Source organism: Mesoplodon mirus (assembly GCF_964341445.2).
Source record: "Mesoplodon mirus genome assembly, chromosome: 7".
Classification (NCBI taxonomy): domain Eukaryota; kingdom Metazoa; phylum Chordata; class Mammalia; order Artiodactyla; family Ziphiidae; genus Mesoplodon; species Mesoplodon mirus.
In genome coordinates, this window is record NC_138983.1 from 102,719,645 (window position 1) to 102,731,279 (window position 11,635).

Below are 11,635 nucleotides of genomic sequence, written 5' to 3' on the forward strand. Positions count from 1 at the left end.
ACTGCGCCACCAGGGAAGTCGCATGTAGGACCTTTTTGTTTATCCATCCTGTATATACACCAGTTTGCATCTGCTAATCCCAAACTCCCAATCCAACCCTCTCCCACCCCCTCCTCCTTGGCAACCGCCAGTCTATTCTCTATGTCCTTGGTTATGTTTCTGTTCACACATAGGCTGTAACCAGGCTCTTAATTACTTTGTTATCCTGTTTCCTTGTTAAGAGAAGAAGGGTTTAAGGACGGCACTGAGAGAAGCCAGTGACCAGTAGAAGTGCAAAAACAGTGGGGCTGTCAGAAAGCACACCTGTCTCCTCCCCCATCTGAGCAGAACTTTTAAACGGCAGAGTATGTAAGAGTATGTGATGACACATCTCTGGATTAAATGATGTCTCCCTGGTAAAACATGTACAGATAAGTCTTTAGTTCAATCAGAGTGAAAGGTGAGATCAGAGAAAAGCTGGAGTGTCAGATTTCTGGTAGAAGGTCCTGCCTGATTGTTACTAAGAGGGCTACTACAGTACTAGTTAGTTCCTTAGTCATGGGTTGAGTGTTAGAGGAGTGAAACAACGAGCAAGATGTAGTGTTGGCCCTTTAGCAGTGGAGTGAGAGGGGAAGACGCACAGCAGATGTCTCATCCTGCACGTGACCTGCTGTGACGGGCATATTCAGGGCGTTTAGTCAGTGTTTGTGGAAGAAGAGGGGGAGCCATGAGGCAAAGAAAAGTCATCAAAAGAGGCAGTCCCTAAGCTAAGTCTTAAAGGACTCGTGAGAAACTGGTGAGTCAGCCGGTGAAAGGCAAGGATACTCAAGGCAGAGTGGACAGCGGAAGTCCAGAGCCGTGAGTGTGCGAGGGGTGTGTCACAGAGCCACAGGCACAGGCTCTGGAGGATCAATGCAGTGTCCCCAGGCAGCGGCAAGTGCCCCTAAAGGAGGCAGCGAGGAGGAGGAGAGCAGGTCTTAACCATCCATGTGCGGGGAGCTGGTTTCCTCAGAAAATAGCTAAGGGCTTCCCTGGTGGCGCAGGGGTTGAGAGTCCGCCTGCCGATGCAGGGGACGTGGGTTCGTGCCCTGGTCCGGGAAGATCCCACATGCCGCGGAGTGGCTGGGTCTGTGAGCCATGGCCGCTGAGCCTGCGCGTCCAGAGCCTGTGCTCCGCAACGGGAGAGACCACAACAGTGAGAGGCCCACATACCGCAAAAAAAAAAAAAAAAAAAAAAAAAAAAAAAAAAAAGAAAATAGCTAAGAATGGAAAGGACAAGTTCAGGTGGCATTTTAGACCACTGACGTCAGTATGGATGAGGACTCTGAAGAAGCCTGGAGATAATTATGCCCCACTCTTCTGAGGAGCAGTGCTTTATATTTTCAAGTGGGATTTTCACGCTGCCACCTCCTCTCCTGTCCCTACTGAAAGGTTTATAGGCCGGCAGAAGGGAGAACCTGGCTTAAGTAAAGTTAATCAGGTTCCTTTACTGTACAGCTTCTCGGGGCTGCTGTAGGCTAATGTTCATTCTGGATCGTCACAGCAGGCGTATGGTACACAGCCATCCTCAAAGCTATTTGACCCTAGAGTCCTTTTTTAATAGAATGTCTAACAACTGGTTCCACCAAACAGCAATTTCGTAACTTCTAGACCAGGTAATAGCAAGAAGAAAGGGGTCTGAAATAAGGTATAGATGAAGGGAGGAAATAAGTTCTAATTGTATTTAGGAAATTACCAGCAAGACTTGACCTTGGGAAGTAAGGAAGAAGTAGGAGGCGGAGGCTGAACCCCCATCTGTGTGACTAAGGTTGGGTGGTGGTATCATTGAGTTTGGAAATAGGGGATAAAGAACTGAAGTGGGGAAAAGACTTCAGTTCTGGACATGTAGAATTTGAAAGCACCTGTAGAATTCCGAAGACAAACTGGTAGATAACTGGACATGCACGTGAAGACATGGAAAGATAAAAATTTGAATGTCACCAGCACATAGCAGTCATTAAAATCATGAAAATGGATGAGATTTCAGAGAATTGTGAGTACTGACAACGTTTAAGTAATAAGCAGAGAAAGAATTCTGGGAAGGAGAGAGGTGATAGAGTTTCAAGAAGGAGGAAGTAGATGACAGTGTCATCCTTCAGAGAATGTGAATGTCCATTGGATTTGGGCAGTTAGGTCCCCAGTGACCTTAGAGCAGTGCAGTGAAGTGGTGGACAAAAAGCCAGATGGCAATAAACTGAGGGTGTAGGGCTGCCTGTCGGGGCCAGGCGGGGCTAGTGAGGACAGTGGGAATAGGCTACTCTCAAGGAGTTTGGATGAAAAGAGAAAATAATTAGCAAAAAAGAATTTTTTAGAATGAGGACTTCTATTTTATATGTTGAAATGAAGGAACCAATAAAGGAGATCCTGAAGATGTAGATAATAATTTAGAGAATTGGGGAAACATGGACATATGAATAAGAAAAAAAACCCTTGCACAGTATATAAAAATCACTTGTATCCTTCGAGCTGGATGGATACTGGTAAGTTTGGGAGGAAATAAAGGTAAGAAGAGATAGAAGTTAAAGAAGTTTATACTGATAGCCTCAGTTTTCTTTGACACAGATTTTTCAGAGACACATATATACACATACATAATTACCGTTTGAAAATTCTTTCATAGTTACATGTTTTATTAATCACGTCTGAGAAAAGTCACTGATTTTCATTTTGTACAGCATTATCTTGTAAGGACAAGATACAGTGACAACTTCCATGCTTTTTGCATATCAGAGCTGACACTGAAAGTATCTGCATAATTGAATTTTCACTTCTTATTTGTAATAAGTTTATCCTTAGGAGGATACTTTCATAGTGTTTGATCACAGATGAGTTTGGGCATTGCTATCACTCAATCATGTTAAGCATCTGTCAGGTTCTCTCCTATACTATATATTAATTTTTTGTCCGTTAAGCAAATATTTATTGGCGGTCTGTGGGAATAAGATACACCTAGGTCCTCTTTCCTTGGTATATTCACAAAAGCCTCTGAAACTAAATTTCCAAGTCAGGCCATACTAAGGCCTGGCATAATAAGTTTTCATTGTTAACAGTTTTTTTGTGTTTGTGGGGGTTTTTTGTTTTTATTTTTTTGAAGCAAGGATAAGACACTGTCTTAACTCAGTAGTTGTCCATTCATTAATAAGTCAAAGAAGACATTGATGAAGCATGGTATTTTGAATATCCTTTCCACAGAATAGGTAATGGGCCATCCTGAAACTCAGGTGAGATGCTTATCATTTTCAGATTTTGGAGTGGCTGAGAAAACCCTATTACACCTTGAATTATCACTAGAAACATGAATTCAGCCAAATAAAAACAGTGCCTCTGCCTACTGAGGTGGTCAATTTCCAGCTCAACAAAAGTGACCATTTCTCCTTTAGATTAAAATCAAGAAAATCCCCTCTGTCCAGGATGCAATAATGGGGTGCACGAAAGAGGAAAACTGAAGCTATTCCCTCTTTACACCTGAACAGTGAATTCATTCTGATATCAAATATTTGTTATGATTCTGTTATGACCAGGTGCTTTATTGTTTAGAGATCAAGTTACTGTTCATTCTTGGTAAGTAAGAAAAATCCATGTTTTAGGACTCTGAATAGTAACTTTATATATATATTATATATATATATATATAAAATAAATATGTATATTATATGTAATATATATTCCACCTATTCAACAAAATTGTAACTTTCATCATCTCTTACGAGTGATGAACTGTATTCACTCTTTGGAAAGGGCTTATAGGGAATTAAAGTCTCCATATACTTTTTATATAAGACTGTGGAAACCAAATTCTCAACTGGGAGCAAACTTAGGTTTTGCTCTGAAGGTTTATGCTTGCCTGGCCTTAGAGTGGTAGGCCAGGAACTCAAGTTTTTTTCCTCTAAGTTACTTTCATTGATGCCACCCTGAAAAAATTTGGAGGGAGTATTTTTGAAATAGCTTTATCTCAGTAACCCTTTCAGGGTATGGGGAACATAACTGTCAAAATGTTCAAGCAACTCTTGTTGATGTAAGTGTAATGGATCAGGAGCAATACAGGAAGGAGCTGGGTACAAACGATAAAAGGCGTGAGGCTATTTCATGTATTGTTTTTGGCTTATTGTACAAAACAGAGAAAGTCTCATACACTCGCGCAGCCAAGGTCCCCTACTGTTCTCTCCTTTTAGTAGAAATAAAAGAGAGCTCGTTTCTCAATAGCAGCATTCTATCCTTAAGTGGGTACACAGTGATATTCTGATGGTCTCTGGAGCAGAGAATAATTCCGTGGCAGCTCTGACCTCCAGTCACCGGGTTCTCTGTAACTTAGTCTTTCATGGCCAAGGACTATAATCACTATTTCGATTTATATTTAGCATCTCAAAATGGAAAGGATTCCATGGACAACAAAACAGGAAGTGATTTCATGAAGTGTTTTAGTATGGATAAAACAATAAACTATAAAAATCATCAGTAAAGCTTTTTCTTTCCAGAGAACTATATTCAGAAATTAATGTAAGCCTCTAAGGTGCGCATGTGTGTTTTTTCACCCATGATCATGTTTGTATGTGTGTGCATTCCACTGCTACAGGAGACATGCAAAATGATATCAGATTTGTACTGGTTTCTCCCAAGAACTGTGCGCTCGCAGGGTTCGTTCAGGAAGGTGAGTGCCCTACCACCACATCACAGTCATATCTCATCACCTTCGGCGGGAATAGTTGACACTTTAACCTCACATGCAGGCTTATTAAATTAGTATTACTCATCAGAACTTGCTTACTAATAAAACAAGCTGAATTAGCCACTGCAGAATCATATTTGGAAATTCAATGAAAATTTTACCTTTTTAATAAAGGCCCAGAAATATTATTTCAGAGCAGGTGGTACAGAAAACTGTGGTCAAATTTGACATTCATTCATCATTGAAGTGTGGAACGTGACAGGTGAAAATTGATATTGATTTCTTTCCTCTAATATTTGGAAGAGTTCTAACAGGTAAATCAAATGAGATGACAAGACATATCAAGTCTCACTCATTTCTATGATCACATCCTCCCCACATATCACTCCTTCGCCTGCCATGTCTTGAATAATTCAATGCCCATAGTCTTTCCAGTCCAGTGTATTATAAGACACACTCAAGCTGGGTTTCAATCATATTAGACTGAAAGCTGAACATTTTAGGAAGGATTATTTAAAACCAAATGCGTCTTGAGCCCAACAGCCTTTGAAACCAAACAATCCTGGGAGTTCAGTTGGATTCAGAAAATTCAGTAATCCTATTTGATGTATGTTAACTGTATCAATATTAACAACCTTCTGCTGGATTTCAGCACTGATTTGAGAGCTGAGTTACTACTGGTCTTGTATTTTACCTAGTTGTGAAAGCACTAAGAGAGTTGTTCTTGGGTTGAACTTGACCCGCCTCTGGGAATGCTCTCTGTTCTATCCATCTTGAAAAGCTTTATTCAAGTGCATTTCTCTGCCTGCCTTCTCTTCACTTGCACCCCTTGGGAAAACGAAAGATGCTCAAATATAGATGTGAACACGGCAGGTGCTCTGCTTGGCAATGGTGTCTTTCAGCTTCCCAATAAAAAATTATATTGCTGACCACCCATTTGACTGAAAAGTGACGCATTTTACTGACAGATATCTGGATTGAGGTGCCAAAAGAAATAGGTCATTTCACATTTCCTTTTTAAGTCATAGCTTTGTGTTGCCACACTACTTGTTCAAAACTTAGATCAGGAAGGTTCCTTCCTATGACCTGCAAATAATGAAAATGTTCTTCAACAGGCTCTATGAAAAGCAAGCAGAGGGGCTTCCCTGGTGGCACAGTGGTTGGGAGTCCGCCTGCCGATGCAGGGGACACGGGTTCGTGCCCCGGTCCGGGAGGATCCCACATGCCGCGGAGCGGCTGGGTCCGTGGGCCATGGCCGCTGGGCCCGCGCGTCCAGAGCCTGTGCTCCGCAACGGGAGAGGCCGCAGCAGTGAGAGGCCCGCGTACCGCAACAACAACAACAAAAAAATAAATAAAATAAAGCAAGCAGAATATTCCTAATTATCAATCTTTCTCTTGAGTCATATAGTTCTTGTAATTTCAAGGAAGAGAAACTCAAATGTAAAGTGTTACAATAGCCAAGCACACCAGCACTATTATCTAACCATTCAGCAATTTTCTCTGCCAAGTCACTCTGAACCTTAGACTACTGAGGATGTCTTCTTAATTAATTTTTAAGGTTCTCCTTTTTTGAGTTAAAAAATGGTCACAATTTTATAAGTAAAATTAAAGAAAAATACCAAATAGAACATCTGAGATGTTTCCATTAGGCATTATATATATATACATAAATTTAATAGATATACATATATAAATGCACTGGGATAAATCTCCATCTTCTGTGTCAGTCGGACATAGGTCCGTTTTCTTAGGAATAGGGAACTCCTTTCACAATGGACGTGAGGAAATTGGCAAATGTACACCATATAAGTACTTTTGGATGGTAGTGACCAAGTTCTCAAGACACACACACACACACACACACACACACTGAAGAATATCAGAACACTTAACGTTTCAAAGACACAGGAAGAGAAATGCAAGTTTCCCCTAGAAAGCCTTTTGTTTTTTTGAAGTCAGAATTCTGAAAAGATGTTTTTATCAAGCCAGCTTTTTCTAACTTAACTGCATATGCAATAAAAGAGTCCTATCTTAGTCATTTTTAGGGCAAGATTTTCTTTAAGTCCCAAGAAAGTAAGCACTTGTAAATGTAAATTTTGTATGTACATAAACCTGGCCAGGATATCCGTTGGAAGCTGGAAATCTGTTGTTGTTCCTTTTCCTTTTGTATTGAAAGCTAAGTTCCCCATTCTGAGTTCAATTTGTGAAGATCACTTTTATTTTGACAAACTCTATTAAAGTAGCCAATTCAAGGAAGACAGGTTAGTCTTCCACCTAATTACCCAGTCCAACTTTTACTCAGTGTCTTTCACCTGAGCACCTTTCACCTCAGAGTCTTTCAACTGAGGATAAACCACGCAGTGTCTAAACTGAGCAAGATCTTCCCAGTGTCTTTTAAGTGAGGCTAACCCACTTGAGCAAAAGTCTTCCCAGTGTTTTTCTACCGAGGTTAAGCTCTCAGTGTTTAAACTGAGTAAAAATCTTCCCAGTGTCTTTCACTGAGGATGACCCAGGTACTTCTTCTTGAAACCAAGTTTCAAGGATCACCTACTACTCAAGAGAAGAGTTTAACACCACTGAATAAAACTTAGGATCATCAACCAAAACTGGAGATCCAAGAACCAGGAGATACTCACCCAAATTCGTCTGGACTCTCTGAGAAAGCGGACAGGCCCAAGAAGCCTCTGCTGGTGCCAGGACTCTGGATCCTCATAGAGTTCAGGCAAAGAAGAAAAGTCTGCTCTGGGCCCCTTCATTGGTTGCCAAGACTGCTGACTGAAAAATATGCACAACCCAAAAGGAGAATTATGTTTTATTTGGCAGATTTTCTGAGGACTTAAGCCCAGAACACAGCCTGTCAGATCACTCTGAGGAACTGCTCAGAAGACCTAAGGGAGCAGTCAAGAAAAACCAGGTAGTCAGAACATCAAAAGATTACTATTAATTAAAGAAAACTAGACCTCTCAAGTTAAGGACTTTAGCACTTTTCTATGTATGAGAAGATGAAAGAATCTGGGCTCCGTGAAATCATTCCTTTGATATGCACCTTAACTCTAGAACCAGTACCCTGTTTTTCTCCATCCCGAATCCCCTCAAGGTGCACAGTTGAGGGTTCCTGCTTTGACGTCTGACTTGATGACTGCAACATCCTTTGTCTACTGATATGGCAGGGAACATTTTTCATCCACGGGTAAGAAATTGAGGAGAAAATTAACATAATTCAAGATATAAAACCATTACAATACTAAAAATTCCCAAATGTCAAACAAACATAAGTACCCTTGACCTGTAAAATGGAAGATGCCAAAGAAGGGAAAAAAAGAAACAATAAAGAAAATGTAGAAAATAAAGCATAAAATAAGATGGCAGAAATCAATAACAGTAGAACAATAATTAAATAAATCAAGGTAAATGTTATCATAAGATTTTTAAATTTCAAAAAAAAACCCCATCAAACAAAACATATTGAAAATAAAGTAATATAGAAAATTTAGAGAGCAAATATGAATGCAAAGAAGACCTGTTAGGTAGTTAGTCAGACATTAGCAGCAAGGAGGTGACAGTGGTGAGAAAGACAAGAAGAAGAAATTGAGTCACACCCAGCCATCTGGGGAATCTCCCTTGACTCCACCCAGAACGGGAGAAACTATGGTCGGGTGGTGGGCAGCTTATCCTGATAAAGAGAGGCACAGTAACACAAGGGGACTTCTCCAGGCTGTGCATGCCCAGACCAGACAGGCGTATAACCTATAGTAAATCCAAACTCATTATACCATAATTACAATAAATTACATATGGTTTTGCCCCTCCCCCCACCCAGTAGGCATTTCTTGGGGATTCAAGGATGAGAGCATGCGCAGCAGAAAACTTGTTCCATAGCTCAGGACTGTCAATCAAATAATGATCCTTGTCACTCACCCCCACCTCTCTGCAAAATGCTCCTTAAAAGCGCTCGTAAGCCTTTATAGGAATGCTGCTTTCAATTTGCAGAAACAGTACACCCATCCCCCCCCCACCCCGAGAGTGTACCTTTGCTTCGATATACTTTGCTTTGGGCTTGCTTCACTTCGCTGAAATAGCCTGTTCTCAGAAACAGCCTGCTCTTTCTCTCTCCTTCTCTCTCTCCCTCTCTGAGAGTGTACCTATGCTTAACTAAACTTTGCTTTCTGCTTAAGCTTAACATGGGAGTTTGCGATCCTTTGCTTACTATCATGGAACCAAGATAGCTGGTCCAGGCCTTCCACTGACCTCCTCGGTTGAAGCTATTTTGTTACAAAGCATGTCCACATGGTGACAGACCTAAGTCTAAATTTTGATAAAAGGTTGAATTAAGGTGAGAATATCATATGGGAGGAAAAGACTGTAGGAACAATAGTAGATGTAGGAGATATGTTTGTGAAAGTGCACATTCATGGCAATATAGCCAAATAAACTCACATGCCCACGTTCCCACTAAAACTGTATAAAATTATGACCAACAAGCAGAGAATACACATTATTTTAAAGCCCTCATGGGGCATTAAGACATATTTACCATGTGAATCCTTCAGTGAATCTTGTGTTACTGCTAAGGGATAGGAAGTGGTGTCATAAGGGAATTTTGTGTAAGACTCAAAGCTCCCTTTCTATATGGTTCAGGCTGGACTTGAAGCTTCAGGGGCCTGGGAGGATGGGGCAGGAAAGGCAAGGCACACTCAGAAAAGAGAATACATACATAACACACTAGGGATATCTGAAGAGGCTGCTCAAGACCTGGCTCAGCCCCAAGGGTTTGACCCCTAGTCCTACTCTTCACCCTACAGCCCTTTAGGGTTAGGACCTTGGCTCACCCTAACCCATTCCTAGCTTCCGGGTATAGAATGCGTGCACATGTCTGAATGTTAATGTTCTCTCAAAATTTACATGTTGAAATCCTACCTCTTGAAGATAGGAGGTGGGGCCATGCAAAAGTGCTTATGAGCTTTCATGAATGGGATTAGTGCCTTATAAAAGAGACTCCAGAGATATCTCTAGCCTCCTCCCATCATATGAGGATACAGAGAGAAGGCTCCAGCTGTGAACCAAGAAGAGAGCTCTCACTACGAGGTGGCCATACTGGTGACTTGATCTTGGGCTTCCCAGCCTCCAGAACTGTGATAATAAATGTCTGTTGTCTTTAATCTACCCAGTCTATGGTATATTGTTATAGCAGCCCTAATGGATTCAAAATTTATCTGGAGAGTGGGGACTGTCTTATCGTTGCAAACTAAGAAGTTGGGTTGAGACAACATATGAACGATTTTTTTTAAGTAGAAAATTATGGATTATTGGATTTGAAAGTACTAGATTGGTTAAGGAAAATGAGTACGTGTGTGTGTGCGTGTTTGCAGTGTGTCCCAAAAGTTTTTGTGCAGTTTAAAGGTTTACTAACTCCAGAATTATAAACACTACAAACTTACAAAAATATCATTTGAAGGTTTAACTGTTACCAGATGCAAGTCTGTGTGCCTGATGCACAGTGAGGCTAAATACTGAAACATCAGAGTTTGGAGCAGAGAAAGGTTTACACAGTGCCATGCAAGAAGACACGTGGCTCATGCCCAGGAAAAACCCCAAACTCCCTGAAGGCTTTCAGCAAAGCCTTTTTAAAGGCAAGGTGAGGGAGGGGCATGGCTAATTGTTGCAAATATCTTGGTGTTGGATCCTTTGTTCTAGCAGCTGGCCAGATGGGTCAGATCCTGGTCAGGTCACGTGTTCCTGTAAACCGCCAACAAAACAATTATTCTTCTCTGTTCTGCAACTTTTTATCTCCATGAATGGGCTCTTAAAAGTCAGAGCCTTAGAAACAGGCTTTCCTGTATATTTCAGGCTCTAGGCAACATTGTTTTACAAAAAGTGCAGAGCCAGCCTGGGTCACAGGGATGGACAGAGTTAGCTCAGGCAACAAAGCATAAAGACTAAAGTAAAAAAGATCTGATGTGGAGTCAGATTTGTTCTTCCCTATTATATAACTATTTATAATTCTTTCATACTTATGAATTTTGAAAAATAAATTATTTTAATTTTTGTGTGTAGTTCCCTCTGATAGAAAATGAGGCAAAACATACACTATTCAAAATTCACAAAACTAAATAAGTGTAAAAGAAATTCAAGTTCTATCCCTGGGTTTACACAAGACACAAACATGACGTGGGAAAGTTGGAGCTGAGGACAAAGGAAATCCTGAGTAAAAATGTCTGTGAAACAGCCAGTCTTCCAGGGTCAGCTTAAGATGTTCAAGAGTTATCAAGTTGGTGGGCCTCAAGTAAAGGTCTCTAATGGATGAAGGAACCAGGTTCCAGATGGAATGAACAGAAAATTGACTAAGGTCTCTCTGACAGGATGAGAGTAGTTGGAAGGAGGGATCTGGAAGCCCCAGGAGGGTGCAGGTGTCTGTGGGTCTGGATGGGAAGGAGGGGCAGTGATTCAGCCTCTTTCTCTTATTGCCCCTCCCCCACACTCAGGAGCCCTCTGTGACAAGGCCACAGCTCTGTGATGCAGGCCTGGGGTTCTGCCATCAAGTGAACTCCCAGTGCTCTGTTGCCTGAGGGCAGCAATGCAGTTCAGAAGATGGAGAATCTCTTTTCTTTGAAAAACATTGTTGCTATCTGGCTGAGATCCAGCCCAACTTCCTGGGTGATTGATATCATCCTTGGGTACCTGTGTGGACTGGGGCTCTTCCTAATGTTACTCCCCTGCTTCCAGAGTAATCCATTCTTAGCACCACCTAGGAAACATAGAAGCATCAGGAAGGTAAGAAACCTTTGGCTTAATCCCAGCAGAGATTATCTCTTTTTTTCTTATTCTTATTTCCACTTTTCTTAACCACCTAGAGAGACTCCTGAGATGGGAACTCTCAGAAAAGTATAGAACATGATCCTTCTAGGGAAAAGCCAGGCCAGAGGGGGGTTAGAGTGGGCATGAGGATTTCTA

The 11,635-nt window shown here is 41.3% G+C and overlaps 1 long non-coding RNA gene across 1 annotated transcript in view; it reads right to left on the reverse strand.

The window, feature by feature from the left end:
* Positions 1–11,635, reverse strand: part of LOC309807243 — a 115,494-nt gene that overhangs the window by 2,087 nt on the left and 101,772 nt on the right. Inside the window, exon 3 of the long non-coding RNA XR_014294535.1 lies at positions 7,321–7,459. This is a non-coding gene — a long non-coding RNA (uncharacterized lncRNA). The remainder of the gene's footprint in view (positions 1–7,320; positions 7,460–11,635) is intronic.